Raw genomic sequence first — 19,683 nt, 5'->3', positions numbered from 1 at the left:
AGTTCCATTCCGTTTTGCTAAATACTAATATCCACACGGATATTGGTATTTAGCGGAACGGAATGGAACCAAAGGATGGCGAATGTTGGCAAAAACCAACTCTCTTGACTGAAATAAAATAAACGATATTTCTTTAGCACCGTACTCGAGCATTTGAATAAATTCACTTTACAATAATAATTAATACATACCAATCATTCAATACATCTCCCATTATAACAACAGATGTCACACCAGATGAAAAACCCACAAGACAAAATAATGTATAAAAGCTAGAACTTTTAAGCATTTTATTTTACTGTCCTAAAGGTTGTTGTAACACTACTTCATTCATCCAATATATTATGCACATAATAACATTTACATAATACCAAAATATATGGCATAAAAAATGTGTTACGTAACAGTTGAGGAAACGGAATATGCGTTTTTAACATCACTTATATCAATATTTTTCACTTTTTTCACAATTTAACAATCTTAAACCACACATTGACAGAATTTGTAAGTTTGCCGTTGTTATTTCTTGGTATTTTATCTTTCTCTTCAAAAGGAAACCTATGGTTTCGTTTCGTTTCGCAAAATACCAATACCCGTGTGGGTATTTGTAGTTTGTGAAACGGAACGGAACAAGATATGGCTATCGTTAATTTTATTTTCTTTTTTCGTAAATAATATTACTTTAAAACTAAATGTTTGAGTAAAATAAATTAATTATTAATCATTTATTGGATTTAAAAAAAAAAAATATATTCTCTTTATATATGCAAGTTACTGAAGAAATTTATTTTCCTGCAGATATGATTTTAAAATAAAACTCTTGCATATAGGACACAAAAGTATATCTCTCGCCGTTTATCGACACAGTTTTAAACCCTTAACAATGTGGTTCCTTTCCGTTTCGCAAAGTACCAATATTGTAGTGGAAATTGGTATTTCACGGAACGCAACAAAACCAGTTGTGGACTTCTTTATGTTTTCTTCTTTTGAAAATATAAAGAGTGTGAATGTGAACCTTTAAATATATCAATAAATGTTGAATTAGCCAACATTTCTGTCGGCCCATAACACATTACACATATAACGTTACACAATACAATTGAAACTAGTCTATAAATGTTTTAATTGATTGAGAAATGGTATTTGAGTTTTATTATCAGCATCAAGGTCCGCAATATATAAATATATATAACAGATTTTAAAGTGATAATGATGTGCATACATCTGCGATTTTAGTCTTTCTGAGAAGTCAAAAATCTAATTAAAAATCAAGCATATTGATTCTAATTCTCCTTGTCTTTTTCATACTGCTTTTCAAAATTTAATATACAGGGTTTTCTTTTTTATAATTTAATTGAATAATAACAGAGTGCTTGTATGAGTAACATTACAAGTATTTAATTTTGCTGTGTTTCGTTCCGTTCCGCTAAATACTAATATCCACACAGTTATTGGTATTTAGCGGAGCTGAACGGAACCAGAGAATCTTGTCATGCTGGCAAAATGCGACAACTCTCTATACTATACAGGCGTGTAAGTAACAAAATAAACGATGTACCGAAGTCCTTGACGTTAAATTTGGATAGGAATGCATCGTTAATAGATGAATATCAATCATTCAATACTGTTTATATAGTAACTACAGATGTTAGCAAAAATTAATGCATAAACTAGGTTACAGGCATTTTATTTTACAGCTCGCTACTTCACACTGTGGCGTAATGTATGTTAATTAAATAATATTATTTATTTTTCTTTTTTTAGTTTTACATTCATTTTTATTTCCCCCAGAAGGTACCCCCACAACTGGTTTCGTTCCGTTTCGTTTCCTTCCGAGTCAGAATCAGAAAACAGAAAAGATGTCACGCAAGCGCATTCTGCAATATCACAATACTAAAAACTACATACATTGTAAGTCTGAATTATCGCTTACTTTGCAATGTCTGTTTAATGAAACAAGTTGATAGGTAACTGCAAAGGATAGAAAAGGTAAGGTACACATTAAAACCAGTTCAAATACTCAACGATCTGTTAATTAAAATCATTAAAGGGAAAGAAACACAGGACAGCCTCAGTTCAGTTCTTTTATTCTTTGAATCAACAGATACATCAGATTAACATAATTACATATAGTATACATAATTGACCTGTCTAAAGAAAACAATACATATATTACAATATACCCAAACAATCTAAGTGATATTAAGAGTAAATGTGCATATATATATATATATATATATATATATATATATATATATATATATATATATATATATATATATATATATATATATATATATATATATATATATATATATATATATATATATATATTAGGGATGGCAATCGATTACAGAATTGCTAATCGGTTAACTGCAAGACGTTCCGACGATTAACCGGTTAATCGTATCAAAATGCACGTTTTCTTGAAAATTGATTTTCAAGTAGCTCTGTCCATATACACAAATAGACCCAAATAAGACGATAGAAGTTAAAACATTCCATTAGTCTTGATTCTGGATCAGAAAACTACGGGTACATATTTTTTATTTAAATTTCAGTAGACAAGAAAAAATATGAGAAAACCATGAAAAAAGCCTAAAGAATCTTTGATAATTTTCAAGAGCAGATGTCACATTTATAAGTTCTTTTTTTCATTTTCACTATGATAATCAAAACTATATGTGAACTCTATGACCCCTAATTTACAATGTTTGTTTAATTATTAAATTGGATTGAAAACTGAAAACGACAAACACGCCAATTCACGGTGCTCAATGACTCAATTATTATCATTAAAGAATTACAGGACAGTCGGGGGCAACGACATGGTTTTTCACAGTAATTAAAGGTGTACATAAACTGACCAATTACGCTACGGTCTCAATCCGGAAATTACATGTACGTCCAAATTAGATCTGTTAAATCCTAAATGATCATCCTTTGTGCAGAGATTTCTTTTTTTTTATATAATATTTTTTTAAAATGTGTTCAATTTAAAAAATATTTCATTTCTTCCAATTTATCGATTACAGATTTTCTAATCGATTGCCATCGTTCCGACCGAGTAATCGGTTGTAATCGGTTAACCGGTTACAAATTGCCATCCCTAATATATATATATATATATATATATATATATATATATATATATATATATATATATATATATATATATATATATATATATATATATATATATATATATATATATATATATATATATATATATTGTTGTAATATAGAAAATCACTCTTAAACATTCTATTATAAGTTTATTTTACATTCCCGTATATGATTTACTTCTCTTAAAAAATTTCCAAGACACCTTTGTTAATTCCCTTACATTTCGAACACTAAATAGTTGTATTATTTTATATACACTACTATTTTGATAATACTATTTTGAAATATATTTCTTCCTTATATTTTCATATGTTGGATACTCTAAAATAAAGTGAAATTCATCTTCTATTTCATTCAGATTACATAATATGCAGGCTGGGTAACGACATGGTGTTTAAAAACAATGAACATCTCGACAACTGACTTATTACCCCCGCAATGTCAAGCCGGAAGCTTTAATTAACTCCTAATTAACTTAAATAGATATGTAAAAATGCTAATATTTCAGATTTTTACTGGTTCTTTTTAAAATTGAATTTTTAGGAAATCATGTTCAAATTTACAAATATTTCTTTCGACTAACCGATTACAGAATTTCTAAATGATTACCATCGTTCCGACCGAATAACCAGAAAATGGATTAAGAATTGCCATCTCTACTTTTTACTTAATTTGTTTCAGAACCAAGTCATATGCAATTTAACAAGCCCTATTCACAGTTTCTTTTAAGTTTTCATTAATCATCGGTATATTCATAAAATTTGGACAATGTGTCAAGACTCTTCTTTTTCTCCCAAACGGGCATTAACAGCTTATTTTAAGATTATTTTTTCTAAACCATCTGATTATTAGTTTCTTTGTAAATTTATTGTTAGAAATGCACATGGCCAAGAGGGCGTATCCTAGGAGGATCAAGCTCTTTTGACTATAAGCAATACATAAGAGGGAGCCGCCATGACTTTATTGGTTGGGTCAGAGAGGGTGCAGACGGATGGAGTTAAAAGGATGTTCTTCCGTATTTTATCAAGTCTGAGGATATGCAGATACGAAGTCTGCGATAATCACGTATCTTATTTTTATCTTGTTTTATTTATTTCCAAAAAATTATCTCGATTTAAAGAAAGGGTTTTACAGTTTTTATTAACTTTGATGTTAGTATATATGAATTTCTCACGTTAAGAAAACCATTTCTTTTATGAATCTGTACAGCGTATCATGGAATGGGCGGCCCTCTAACTGTAAGTGAAGGAACAACCACGAATCTCAGCGACAAGGTGTATAGAAGGGGTATGGAGGAACGCAAATAGGTTGCATACTTGTTTTATTAATTTGGAGGCAACGTGTTTTTCTTCAAGAGTCAGCTGTCTTTGATTTGGAATTGTAGAGAACTTTTATTACACTCATCAACTGCATTATATAGTTATATATGTTGATTAAGTTGTGAATGAGGAATCCCTTTTAAGGGAGCAACGATACCTCGTTAGGTATTTTACAAGTAAAAATTACTCTAAAAGTGTTTTTGTCTTCATTCCTATATATTTTTTCATTCGTCTTTTTTCTTAACAATAAAAGGCTATTGTCCTGGGCAAGAGACAGTGAGAAACGGAGAAAGGTGGATTACCGCCAAAGCTTTCCTAAGGCCTGCCATGAACCGTGCAAACATCCACGTGTTAACAAACTCATACGTTACAAAGGTATAAAGAAAATCAAATATCATATTTTATCCCATGTTTACCCCTTTATCCCGTGGATATGACTCATTGGATAATTTTTTCATAATCCACAGTTGTGACGTCACAATGGTTTTTGCGTTAGCGCGAAGAAGTAAAATAAAGTGGAGTCCTATATAAAACAGTGTAAAACATTGGTTGTGAAGTATTAAACATGGGATAAAAAGAATCTCCCATGATTTGTAGTTGGATATGACTTTTATCCAACTCGTTGTGTGTTTTTATCCCCTCGCCAAGGCTCGGGGATAAAAACACACAACTCGTTGGATAAAAATCATATCCAACTACAAATCATGGGAGATCCTATATATTTACAATTTAAAGCGTTTTTTTAAATCGATCAAGTAAGAATAAGCAGAGATTATTTTGAATATATATGCATTACTTCACGTATACATGTAATATGCAGGTATGATATTGTTTTGATGAATTCGTGGAGAGGGTAAAAACTTTATGTGATTTTCTATATTATTAATCCTGCCTCGTTTTGAATTCGTTAATTTTTTTTTCAAAAACAAGCAATTCTCTATAGAGCTATTCTCTATACTTTTGAATTGTCTCGGACTTTTCACTATCTATCCACGACTATTGCAAATCCCACTGTGGAACGTGGAGACCGGTCCTTCGGATGACACCGTATAAACCGAGGTACCGTGTCCCAGTAGGTGCTGAAACGAAAAAGATCCCTCACTGCTCAATGGCGCGAGCATATGTCAAATTTGCAGCTCTCCACAGGCAAGTGCCAAGTGATGGCGTCTCTGTATGAGTGAAAAATTCTCGAGAGGGACGTTAAACAACAAACAAACAAAACAGAAACGATTATTTCACGATGATATTGTATACTCGTATTTCAGTAATGACAATAGAAAGCCAGTTTCAAGTGTCCTGCCTGTTTTAATGAGCAGACGAATTATTTAAAAAAATGCTACAGCAAGAAGAGCGTATGCAACTTCGAACTAATTTCTTTTCAAAGCTTTATCAAAGTTGCATGCACAACTACACTTGGTAATTAACATCACGGAAAGTTTCATTATAAAAGATTGCTAACGCCCTAAGCGGGTTCTCCTCAGAGGAAAATCAAGTGGAACAATAAAAAGATGTACGTGGGGGGACATTAAATAGATATATACATAAACACTACGAAATTTCAAAATCTTTGAGTTTTCAGTTTTTATGCACAAACGTTTTCGTGATATGACTGCAGAAGCTTTCATTGTTAACAAAAAAGGCTCTCTTTATAATATTTAGATATTAATAGAAAATAGGAAGGCAGTAGAATATCCATGGTGAAAAATTATTTTTATAAAAAATAAGAGCAGAAAAAGAAGTCATTATTTTTGCTGGAGCCATAAACTCACCGAAAATTCTGATGTTGTCAGTTATAGGACCTATGAAGAATCTTCAATCAGTTTGGGTAAGAAAATTATGCATGAATGTAGACCATGTTACTTGATAAAAGAAGCTCATATTAGTGTTATAGAGAATGACATTAATGACTTCGGAAAAATGTGATTGATTAGAGGATGTATCCCCAACATTTGCTCTGCTAAGAGGATATGACAAAACACGGTCTAATCTTTTAACCTCCTTGCTAGTTTTTGCTAATACTGCTTAATATTGACGATCTATACTATAATACTTGTATATTCTCATTCTCTTTTTAAATTTCTCCATAGAGGCAAACTGGTATATCTTTTGCTCTCTCTCTCTCTCTCTATCTCTCTCATATATTTTTTTTTTAAATATTTTTTTTTAATCGCACGTAGTTTAAAATATCAAACAGGTATATAAAAATGTAGCCTAGTTCTACTTTTGATACTTCTAAAATATAGACTGAGACTGACCGTGTGACTTCAGTTTAAATAATGTTACCACTACTGTTATCATAAATTTTACGCTCCTTAAACAGATCCCCCTGGTTCCGATCTGCCTGTTGGAGAAAACTTAGAGGATCATGTTAATGTACATATATCATTCAGAGATATTACAAGTTCAGCGTATAGCCTTTCAACCTTTTCTTTTTTGGATCATGGCATATCAAAATCAGGTAATTTTTTTTTTTTAAATTGAAATGTTTGAATTAAATTGTGTGATTAATAGCATTGGGATCTGCATTCGAGGTCCCAATGATTTCCTTAAATGCGAGTTTTACAACAAATTAAAATCAGTATTCCCCGGTTAAAACATATACTACTCCAAAAAATTGAGAATCACACAAATTTTAACAAATTGTATTAAAAATATACATATGTGTAATATCATAAAATGAAGTGTGGACGGAATAATACAGAGAAAAAAAATTCAAATGCAAACTGCTAAGCAATCGACACTTAAAGTCAACTTACAAAGTCAAACATAGTGAAATGTCACGTCAGTAGCACATATGTCACCCATGTGCGTTAATACAGGCTGTACAAGCTCGGCTTCCTCACGCTTTGAATACAAGCCCTAATGGTAACCTACGTGATGATATCTATTTTTCAGGGCAGTTCAAAAGCTGGTTGATGGTGTTTATAGGGATGGTTCTATACATTCGCCTTTCCTAGGTCCGGTAAATATGCATTCCATTGGATCCTCGTGATGTTATTCTGATGGATAAAATCAATTACATTGCCTATCCTTGAGTCGTATTTTGGGTGACTTGTTTCATACCAATTGTTAGGAATTTGTTTTTATACTGATTTTGACTACTAAATGCTTCGTCTACCTGATCAATATATAGGGCTCTCGGCGGGTGTGACCGGTGGACAGGGGATGCTTGCTCTTCCTTGGTGCCTGATTCCGCCTCTCAAATTTCGTAATTCCTGACCGGGGTCCGATTTTTTTGATCGATCACTGTTCGTTATCGTCATCCTTTTCATTACGATTCGTTCAGGATGGGTTATGGCGTTATGCTCTTGAAGATGCATTTTCCTTCTAGCCATTGAAAAGAAGAAAGAACTATTCACTGCAAATTTCATAAACGTAGCGACGAGATGTTAAATTTATATCAATAGAATGAATTTGAGTCCTTTTGTTAGAAGGTTTACCGATCATGCTCCCTAACAGAAGCGAAAGAAAAACTTTCTTCAAGATGCGATACACACGAACTCTGCCATCATTGAAGCAAAGATTAAAACTGCTTTCATCAGAGATACAAGCAAGAGTCCTCTGATTTCATTTGAGGTGTCGTCTGTACCATTGGAGACGGAGACGTCTTTTACGTAGGTCGTTTAACAATGCTGATGTCATTTTTTCACCCTGTAAGGTGATGTTAAAAGGTTACTGAACATGATATAATCCTGGGTAACTTGTTTAAATAACAAACCTTATTCAGTCACCCCTTTATGAAAGGTAGTTTTCCGATGAATAATAAAGTCTTTCTAAAAGCAAACTTTACTTTTAAGCAACTCTGCTATAAAGACGTTGTTTAGATAATCTTGATTATGATACTTACGACACTGAACGGTATTCATCACTTTGATTAACTTTCATATTTTGTAGCATTTTTTTATTGTACCAAAGACTAATATATGAGTGATTCTAAACTTTTTTAGTAGTATATAAAATTTGAATCAATTATTTAATTTATTATATATGTAATGGAAAATGGGGAATCAACCAAAATGCCCCATAAAGAGAAGAATAAAAGTTTATAAATGACTGTGTACATTATAGTTCACCCGTTTCGAATTGTATTACACTTCCATTTATATATAAGTTCTATTTATAACGATAAAAGTTGGGCGCAATTTCAAAGACGTTTTATTCTTCCATTTACATTGTTTCAGTGATGAGTTTTTTTATCAATATTTTTTTTAGGTCCTTTAAGCAAAACACACATAAAAGGAAGCGCATTTTTCAATGATGATTAGAACTTGATCCCATATTTACAACTGTCTTTTTACAGTGTTTCAGGAATATCTCCTTTAGACGACCGGTTAACTGAAACGATAAAGGTTTTTGTTTTACGATTTCTAATTTTTTTTTATTAAAAAGTTTAAACTGTTTTATGATCAACTAGAGATCCGAAAATTAATTGGATGGAGGCCTGAAACTTTCTGTCCATTGAAATCATCTCTCTCGAATTTGTTGTTATCTAATTGTTATATATATTTTTTTTAATATATTTATTTCAATTTTTATTTAATTTTTCATCCTCTGGTTTAATACTTATTTTCTTACGCAGATTCAATATAGTTTAACAGATTTGTTTCAAAAATTTATAATTACTAAATTTGAAGTTGCAATATGCAGTTTCTCGGCAGTTGAAAATACATATAGATTTATAATCGGTAATTGAGACTGACAAATTAATTGGTGTTCCTGCACTTTTATTTGGATATCAGCAGTCTCGTTTAAAGTCATCATTTCGTAAGTTCTATGGTCGATACAATGACCTTGTCAGCAAATACAATTTATCATTGAGTCAAATGCTGACTGACGTTTTTCATACTAATTGTTAGGCCATTATTTACACACTGAATTGTCGACGGATTTTTTCCGTTATTTCCCGATCATGACAAGGAGCACACGGCTGGTGTGAGACCGGTGGGCAGGGGATGGTCACTCCTCCATGGCACCTGATCCCACCTCTGATGTTTTGGAGGTCCGTGTTTGCTCTGCACCTATTTTGTAAGGTTTATTGGACTTTGAGCATGAATACTGTTCGATATCTCCATATATTTCATATAATATTAACACTGAATTGTCGACGGATTTTTTCCGTTATTTCCCGATCATGACAAGGAGCACACGGCTGGTGTGAGACCGGTGGGCAGGGGATGGTCACTCCTCCATGGCACCTGATCCCACCTCTGATGTTTTGGAGGTCCGTGTTTGCTCTGCACCTATTTTGTAAGGTTTAATGGACTTTGAGCATGAATACTGTTCGATATCTCCATATATTTCACATAATATTAAAGATGTCCTTCACTGCGAGGGCAAAAATATTCAATTGATTGGAGTGAGAACTGCCTATTTTACATTGTCGATCCGTGATTAAAGTGATATTATTCTCTTTGAAATAACTACGTCAAGAAGCTACCTCTCATACCGTTAGACTTTGTGAAATCCTTCTTAAACTTTTACATTAGTCCCAATTTTTTTTATTTGCAAAATTATTCATTTATTGACCGAGTTCTCGGGCAACAAGCTTTTTGTCTCACCTAATAACCAGACTGTTTGCAGGCAGTTTAACAGTTTAGTTCGAGGGTTCTTCGAAACGAATGTTGTCCAAGAACAAAGCTTATAAATGTTCTGCCATATCTCTTTTTCTGTTTGGTATCTTATGCTGGTTTCTATGTTTTGTATGAATATGAGAAAATCCTTTTTCTGCAAGGTGTTAATTTTGTAAACGTCGAACACGAAAGAATGCAAATAAGGTATAGCTTTTGCATCACGTATGCTTGGGGATGGGAGCCCCCCCCCCCCCTCCCGTGTTTCGTACCTCAAGGGTTCTTTGGCTTTTTATGAATAATTTTTCTATGACATGTTCACAAAGTATTGCAACTGAAAATTCCAAAACATAGCCTAAAACTAGCTTTTTGTAAAAAAAAAAAAAAAGTACATTCTCTTTTACTATCAGAGTGTGGATTTTTTTTTTTTTTACAAAATGTTAGTTTTATGTTATATTTTTATGGTATATTTTTGATTTTTCAGCTGCGGTACTTTGTGAATATGTCATAGAAAAATATTTTATTTTAAAAAAGTCAAAGAACCCTTGAGGTACCGAACACGACCGGGGGGGGGGGGGTTCCGGTCTCCAAGCACCTGTGCATTGCATGTCGTAAAAACGTCATAGTGTAATAATTCTGGAATTTTAAGGTAGGACCACGCGGAGTTCTCAATAAGTCACTGTTGACATCAAGTGATTTAATTGTGTATATATACGGAGACTCCGCAGTCGTCTACAGTTGTTCTTCGGACGCAGCCAAGGTTAGAAGACGAGTGTAGTGAATGAAGTATTCACGTTTAATATTCGTCGCCTGTTTTACACAGTTAGAGAGAGAATTTGGAAGGCCAAACCAGTTAAGGCCTGCCACAAACGAGATTGACCTCCAATATGTAGGCTAGCCATAGTTTGTTTGATCTCGTCTGCATTGGCTGACCAGTCTGTCAAGGCTGCTATACTCATTGTCCGTCCTTAATAAGGCATCCTACAGTGAGTGTAGTGGTTGAAGGGCTATCACATATGCTGTCCGTCCTGAATAAGGCATCCTACAGTATATGCGATAGTCTGAGGGCGACTGGGCTCCCATTTTAGTGTTAGGTTAGGACTACCAGTTAATTTATTGTTGCTTGCCTCTGATTATTATAGTGATTTCCCATTTGATTATTGATAACCTTAATAAGGTTAGGACATATTTGTATATTTCGGCAGTCCACTAAAATCAAAATTATTTCCAATCATTTAATCATTTAATGTCGAACACCCCAAACCCTGGAATTGACTAGGTACTGTGTGTTTAATGTAAATACGTTACAATATCAATGCATTAGACATCGACCTATCCATCATAGCAAAAGTGGTACAACATCGACATTTTTTGACCACTCATAAAACATGAAAATTTGAGACTCTTTAGTAGAGAGTTATTAAGGATAAATATTTTAACGTATGAAAAACGTTCTGGATATTGATGTATAATGAAAGATGGGAAAAAAACAAACAAAACAAAAGAAACAAACAAAATTTCAACTTTAAATGTAATTTTAGAATTCCAGTTCTTTTTCTGTGTCCAATTTCTAAATTCTACCTTTTTTCAATCTTATATTACAATGATCTGTGTATTCAGACATCTAAATTACTTACTGTTCCAGTTTATTTACGAAATATAAGTATAAAGAACGGTACTCATGCTTAAATATCCAGTCACATGATACAAAAAAGAGAGATGGGATCGGGTGTCATGAGGAGTGAGCAATCCTTGTCGACCAGTCGCACCTGCCGTGTGCCCCCTGACACGATGGGCCAAGCGGAAAAATCTGTATATAATTAATTGCGAAAACAATTGCCTTACAATCCGCATGAAAGACGTCAGTAAATAATCGACCTAACGATTGATTTTCATTTTTCGAATTAGTTCATTATATTGACAATAGATTTTTTTCTCAAATTGTTGCCCCCATACAATATTTGTGATATCGTTGTATCATCAACTTGTTTTTCAAGTTTGTAGCCTGCTTTGTTTTAGAAAGGGATCATACATAGAACATCCTCCTGCTTATCAAATCAACTTGGATACATAAACCCCATATGTAGGTGAAAATGGTATGCATATTGCTATATTGAATAAGGAAGTTGATGATCGAAAGATGAGATAATCTTGTTTATCGTATTGTTCAGTTTTTAGCTTGTCATCAATGGCTTTTCCTTATTGTTCTTATACAGGGAAATTTTCGCCCCCTATTTATTTTAGCCCTACTCACAGATGGGCGAATTTAAAACAGGGCAAATTCAAAGAACTCGGTATAATTTCTTAAACAGAACTGTGACTGGGTGAATTTAAACGAGGCAAAATTGTTTGCATGTGTGAAAGAGAAAATAACATGTGGCGAAAATAACCATATATACAGTATTTTAAATTTATTAAGTCAATAATCAAATATTTAGATACAGTGTATGTTGTTTGGAATGGTTTTTACCATCCAGTTATATGAAATAATACATGTGTTTGTTAAACTACTCATTGAGAACTTGCATTGAAAAACACACTAAAACCAAATCTTAGCACTTTATCTTTAGGGAAAAAAAAATGAGACATAAAAATTTATTGTCTCAATAACTTCTGCAATGCCATGAATATATCCTACTTTTAACATTTGTTGTTGTGTACTTCCTTCAAACAGTCATAGGGTTCTCCATGAGCTGTTTTACTGTGTCGGCCACGACACAGTAAAATTTTCCCCGACACAGTAACGATTCAAGTTTTAAGCGTGCGACACAGTAAAAATTTTGCAACACAGTAAGTTCTGTTGTAATCAGAAAATCGGAAACTAAATTTTCTCTAACTGAAACTTTGATCAAACAAATCTACCGTCTTTCCATTTTAAAGGCAGACCAATGTAGTAACCTCTAATGAAAAAAACGCCGCTTAATGATAACAAATATCATTAAGCGTTGCAATTGCAACACTTAATGCCATAAATCATTGCATTAATAGTTGACATTCTCAACTGCTCATGCTAAATCGCCGCTTAATTATAGAATTATATCATTAAGCGTCACAAATGCAGAGCAACATCGACGCTTAATGAAACAAGCAAATACATTGTATCTACATTATCGACTGTTAATGATACACATTAGTATATCATTAAGCTTTGCAGTCGCACCCTTTAATGATACAAAAAATTCACAGACACACACACACCCTCACACACACACCCTCACACACACACACACACACCTAACCGGTATCTTGGCGTCATATGCATTGTTATTTGACTGTGTGAATGTGTGATATTTTTATTAATCATTCTTTTTATTTTTTTTTTATTTAGCATATTTCATTTCTAAAAGATTTTTACTGGTGCGATAATTTAACGGTGTTGTAGAGTAGGATTACCCCATAGCTAGCTTTTCCCCCCGGAAATTGTACCCTAGAGTAGGATTTTCCACGAGGGGAAATCTCACACAAGAGCCAAATTTCACCCTCTTTCTTTCTCAGAGTAGGATTTCCGCCCTAGTTATGGAGTCAATATAAACTACAACCGCAATGCTTTTGTGGAAAAAAAAGATAAACAACACACTGACTTTTAAATGAAAAATAAATGTTTTTGACTTATATACTGTTCAATTGTAGTAAGAATTTCTTAGCATATTTTTCCAATCATGGAGTCTCAATCCGAATATTATGCTTTCAAAAGAAATGTAAAACTCCTCAGATTCGAAGCCTTAACACCTCTAATGGCGCAGCTGTACTTGTATTTGTAACATATTTTAATTTGCAGTATATCAAGGCTATCTAAAGTTTAAAGATTCAGTTTGCTTTCAAAGAAAGTAATTTATATATACCTTTTACTACTTGTTTGTTGTTTGAATCCAATAAACAAAAGAATGGTTTGAGTAAGTATCTCGTTAGAACGATTAAATGATTTCATAACGAGTTAGATATCTCTTATTACCAGATATTTATCCCCTCAGAAAGATTTAAAGCTATATCTGAGAAAATACAAGATTGAATGTAGATGAACATGATATTTGTTATTTATGTTCAAATTAAAATTTTCACCGATTTTGAACTTGAATAACCCAAAGTTTCTATAGTTAACTTGACTTAAAACTGTATCTGATATTTAAATGCAGAGTCGGTAAATAAATCGGTTATTGTTTAAATTTCTAATATCTATGAAACGCGATTGATTTAAATTGTGTAATTAACAGGAAAGTCCTACCTTTATATAAAGAAATAAAGCAAATAAAATCTTTTTAATTTTAGTAACTAAAGTCAAAACTTATCAAAAATACACCAGATATGACTTTAATTATCTAGATATATCGAGTAAGTTTTATCTCGCTACCGTATAATTTACATGAAAAGAATATTTTAATGCTTAAATAAATGGTTGGACAGTTGCTGAGAAAAATGAGATGTAAAATTTTCACTTTTCATTCTTCGTATGTTTCAGCCTGTCACGTAGCCTAGTGGTAGGGCGCTCGCTTCGTGATCGGGAGGCCCGGGTTCGATTCTCGTTCGCCGCGCCACGTCAAACCTAAGACGTAAACATAGGTAGTGACTGTTCATTCGCCAAGCCTCCGGCACTACAAGTGAAAGTCACTGGTCTTTCGGATGAGACCTTAAAAACCGAGGTCCCGTGTCACGGTAGGTACATTTCAATACATCTGGAAGCCCGTCACGGTAGCTCAGTCGGTAAAGCTCTCGTTCTGTGATCGGAAGGCCGTGAGTTCGAATCTCGGCCGCGACTGACCTGAGTGGATAAAAATAGGTAGCAACAGTACTGTTCCTTCGCCAGGCGCTCGGCACTTTGAAGTGAAAGTTGCGTGTCCTTCGGATAAGACCTTAAAAACCGAGGCACCGTGTCACGGCAGGTGTTGGCACAATTAAGATCACGCACTGCTCAATGTGCACTCGGTACTATGACGAGTGCATGCAGAATAAAAGTCTTAATTTTCCGCCCTTCATCGGTATATGGTGAGTGAAAAATTCTCGAATGGGACGTAAACTACATACAATCAATACATCTGGTCACCATTTTCAAGAGGGGACATATGTAACAATGTGTCGCCCCTTCCCCCTCATATCATTAGTACATCCATAATATTTTATTGGGGGAAAACTGGCTCTGGGAGAAATCGCACTCTATAACTTCTATACAGAGTAGCATTCCTCCCGGAAAATTGAATCTGGTGTGGAATTTCCGTAGTGGAAATCCTACTCAGGAGTCATTTTACCGTAGGGGAAATCCTACTCTAGAGCGTATTTTCCGTTGGAAATCCTATTCTAGATCCAATTTTCCGGGAGGAAAGATTTTAGAGGGGAAAGCCTACTGTACAAGACCGGTACCCTCCCCCTTCTGATAAAACCGGATACTGCAGGTCTTATACAGTTCAATTCGTTTGAATTTTGTTGCGATGTTAATCTTCTTTTTTGGGTATATCTTATGTATTAAAACATGTCCGGATTTAGAGAGGGGGGTGGGGGGAGACCTCCCTGGAATTTTCAAAGTTATTAAATGTATATCCTAAAGCAACTAAAAGTGACCTTCGACCCACGCCCCTACAGAAAACGCGGACCCCTGTTAAATTGGTATGAATAGTCATACAAATAAAGCTTCAGAAGTAACGGCTACAACACCCCCCCACACATCCCCCCCCATCCCCCACCACCACCACCACCACCAAGAAATATACGTTTTTTACACTTGGGAAAGGAAATAAAGTTTTTTTAAATCTTTTAATTGTTTTTCTTGTCCAGAAATTTCTGGGTTGGATTTTGTTTTTGGACTGAGGTGGAACACCCCCCCCCCTCCCCCGGGAAAAAAAATCCTGGATCTGCGCATGTTTAAGAATAATCAGGATGTAATTTACATCTTAAATGCGTCGAGTTTGTTTAGAATATATATATAGTATTAGAAAGTATAGTTTATATAATTTACCGCTGAGAAAACAGTTTAAAGTTCAGAAAATGTACTCTCAAGACAAGATCGCAAAAAAAGAAAAAGTAAACCAGCGAATCAACAAATACTCTACATCATGAATATGTATGTTTAATGTGCTACAGAATGAACATCGGGGTTAATCCTACAGGGATGATAGGTCTCGATGCAGTGGTCAGCCGAACAAAAAGTATATACATGCAAAAGATTTTTTTTTGCCTTCAAAAAGAATAGGTATTGCACAAGCACATTAATTTTACAATATACCTTTTCACTGATGATTTTCCAAAAATGTTATTAACCTAAGATCATAAAATTTGTACCATCATATGTTCTTTTAGTTTTTGAAAGAGAATATATCAAATATATAGTTTTAGCTGGTATTTTTAGAAATTTGATTCAGAGGATGTGTACAGCCTTACTAGGCATCAAAAAATAGCACAAAGTTTCTACAATTATTGAAACTCTTAAATTATACAGGGAAGAAGAACATAAAGTTCATAACTACGATATTTCCTTAAGATAAAATTGTTCTCTCCTTTCCTTCTATTTTCTTTGTCACCTTCTATTGAGTTTTCTCTTTTTTTCTTATACCTACATTATGTAAATGCCTATAAAGCAGAGCCAAAGTTTGAAGGCTATTGTAATCCGGAAAATTCTTTTATGAATTTGTTATGTCTTTGGCGTATCTAAGTATATTAGACAGAATAAAAACGTGGCATTGTAATTTTAACACTGACAATAAAACTTCCTCTTACGATCCATTTTAAATATTTTAGGAAAATCCTCCCTTGGAGCCTAGCGCACAGGTTCTGAATCTCTATTTTTTTGGCCATTACGCATTTTTTCGCTACGGTTGTGGGATGGATACATGTATATGCTTTCAATTGTATTTTACATATGATTTTTTTTTTTATAGAAAGTAGAAAAAATGTTTCTTGTTGAAAATAAGAAATAAGAGATCTTTAAATTCGTTGTCAATTAAAGCCTAAAATAAGTATCAAATAAGATAGTCAAGAAGAGTTGGTTAAACTTGTTTTACTTAAAATAATGAATATGTATGAAATAACAGTGACGTAGCATTGTTTTTGAAAGGGGGCAGAAGGGTAGGGGTAGACAGCAAGAGAAAACAAATTTCAACTTACCTGGCAAATAAAAAAAAGAGAAACTTGTCCAAAGTCGAAAATCGAAAATCCTATTTCGGGGGAGGGGAGGGGGGAGATAGGCAAATTTCTTACAGTATTTTCATACATTACTACCCTTATTTGACTATGCTACAACAAAAAGTGGGGGGGGGGGGGTCAATGAACATTTTCAAAAGTAGCAAGTTATCTGTGGAAAAAAGGGGGCAGCCCCCACCCCCTGATGCTACGTGTCTGAATAATCATTTGATAATACAGGTACTTTTTTATTCTGTGGAAAAAAGTGTTACAGAAACAAAAAAGAAATAACTTACAATCATGATTTAAAAAGGTGTCATGTTCTGAATCTTGAATTTACTAAGTGGAAGTAAATACAAAATTACAACATGACAACAGTTATCGTGTTCTAAAGTTTATATTTACTCCTACACGGTAACTTCATAAATTAGAACATGTCAGAAAAAGGATTTGAAAACAAATCGCAATTATCGAGCCTTACCCGATCTAAATTAAATGATCCGGACTAGAAATATATTTAACAATTTCACTTTCACAATAAAAATAGTCTGGTGCAATATGTTTTCAAATAAGTTAAACTTATTAAGCAAGTTGTTTTCTCCTTAACTACATCAGAATGACAAAATTTGTTGATGTTTTTATTTTGAGTTAATTTTATCATGTTAATTTTATTTGGGGTGAAAGTGCAAACTTGAACATCAGAAGTTTTATCAAATATTTCAATTAAATCAATTTACAAAGAAGGATTTCCCAAAATTTGTTTTGTATACATATGTGAAGAAAAACACCTTATTTAATGTCTTTTTTATATAATAAAATTGGAATGGAAATAGACATCTTTCAGAAAACTATCGAACAATCACACTCTCTTCGAATATACATGCTTAAATCTTGCATGATGTATGTCTTTTTTTCGGATGGCAAACATTTTTTTTTTTTTTAAAGCGAGTTATTTGGTCCGTAGAGACGACTATGAAGGGTTGGGAGGTAGATAAAATATAGAGATTGGATTAAAAGTATCTAGAATTAGGGAATAAAAGGTAATTGATTGACCAATCATATTTCCATAACATCATATTTAGCGTCATGTTCAAAGACAGATATAAACCATAACGCTACAGTTCTGCAACTACCACAAATAATGAAATCTAAATAAAGATTATTTAAAGAAATTTAATTTTGCCAAAAGTTTAGTTCCGACTTATAAATTTTGAATTTTTCTTGAAGAAGAAATATAGTAACTCGTTTATAAAGATCGGAACAATTCTAATGCAGAAAATGAAGATCTAAGGTTACCACAATCATAATGATAACACTAGAATGTAGAGAATTGAATGACCTTGTACCTGTTAAAATTGTTAGTAAACTCAAATATCTGTCTTGTCCCAAAATATACATGTACTTAGAAACACTGGAAAATACAAACGATTTTTCATCTGAAATTGTCTACAGATTTTAGCAAAATATTACCGACTTGTAAGCGGGTCATTGACTAATTCTTCCGAATTAATCTGCAAAACTACAACAGACTTATACGCAGACAGACATATAGACGAGTATTTACGGTATTCTGAAATGGATCATTGTGTACTGACATTTGTAGTAGAGACAAACTGAAATCTTTTAGTAACAGGCCCGTAGAGCGCAGGGGCCGGGGGGGGGGGGGTACTTTTTTCTGAATATAATATTTTGCTATAGTAAATATTCCTTTAGATGCTGGTTGCCCCCCCCCCTCCCCCCTTTGTTGTAAGGTCGAGCACCGGCAAATTCCAGGATTTGTACAGTAAATTACCTTTTTTTTTGCTTGTTGGATTCTTTTGGGAAGTCCCCCCCCCCCTCCACACACACACTTTTGAAACCTTTGCTAGGGGCCTGTGTAACGAATAGAACAAACCACGTTTGAATAATATAAGAAATATTTATTTCTTATTTCGAATTTATTATTATAGGACAATTCTCTGATATGCTTAGACTTTCGGTATATAAGGCGTGCAATTTTCGGCAATTAAGTGCTACACTGTCGTTATTAACGTGTCCTAGATTTTCCTTGGTCGCTAGCTCATCTGATTCAATATTTATAAAGTACCACAAATGCAAGTAAAGAAAAGAAATGCAGAAGTATTTGAACATTTCTTTCTGTCAGTGTGTGCTGTCTAGTTTGCAAAAATAAGCACGAGTAAGAGTTCTTATTGCAATGACATTTATTTAATATATTTTTTTGATATCAGTAAACAGTTCTTTGCGTGGAAACCCTGAATTTAGGTCCCTGCGTAGCAGATGTAAATTTAGATATCCGGAATTTTAAGAAGTTACCTTGACTAGAAAACATGGAAAAACTCCAATAATTACTATATTCTATAGCACAAGGGCATACATAAATGTTTTTTTTACAAGTGATGGAAGGAAAGGTAGCTATTGACAGCCATTTCTAAATTTTATCTCATTAACGGGTGCGACTGCAACGCTTAATGATATTAGACTAGTGTGTATAATTAATCGTCGATTATGTAGATATTAGCTTGTTTCATTAAGCGGCGGTGTTGCTCTGAATGATATAATTCTATCAT

The 19,683-nt window shown here is 33.5% G+C and overlaps 1 pseudogene; it reads left to right on the top strand.

Annotated features, from left to right (window-relative positions):
* The window catches only part of LOC133189445 (glucose dehydrogenase [FAD, quinone]-like), a 103,944-nt pseudogene that overhangs the window by 52,070 nt on the left and 32,191 nt on the right, over window positions 1–19,683 (top strand).

The sequence above is a fragment of the Saccostrea echinata genome, unplaced genomic scaffold, assembly GCF_033153115.1.
Source record: "Saccostrea echinata isolate AGI-Se365-2 ecotype Australia unplaced genomic scaffold, CSIRO_AGI_Sech_v1 ptg000018l, whole genome shotgun sequence".
Classification (NCBI taxonomy): Eukaryota; Metazoa; Mollusca; class Bivalvia; order Ostreida; family Ostreidae; genus Saccostrea; species Saccostrea echinata.
This window is presented reverse-complemented; position numbering and strand designations above follow the sequence as displayed.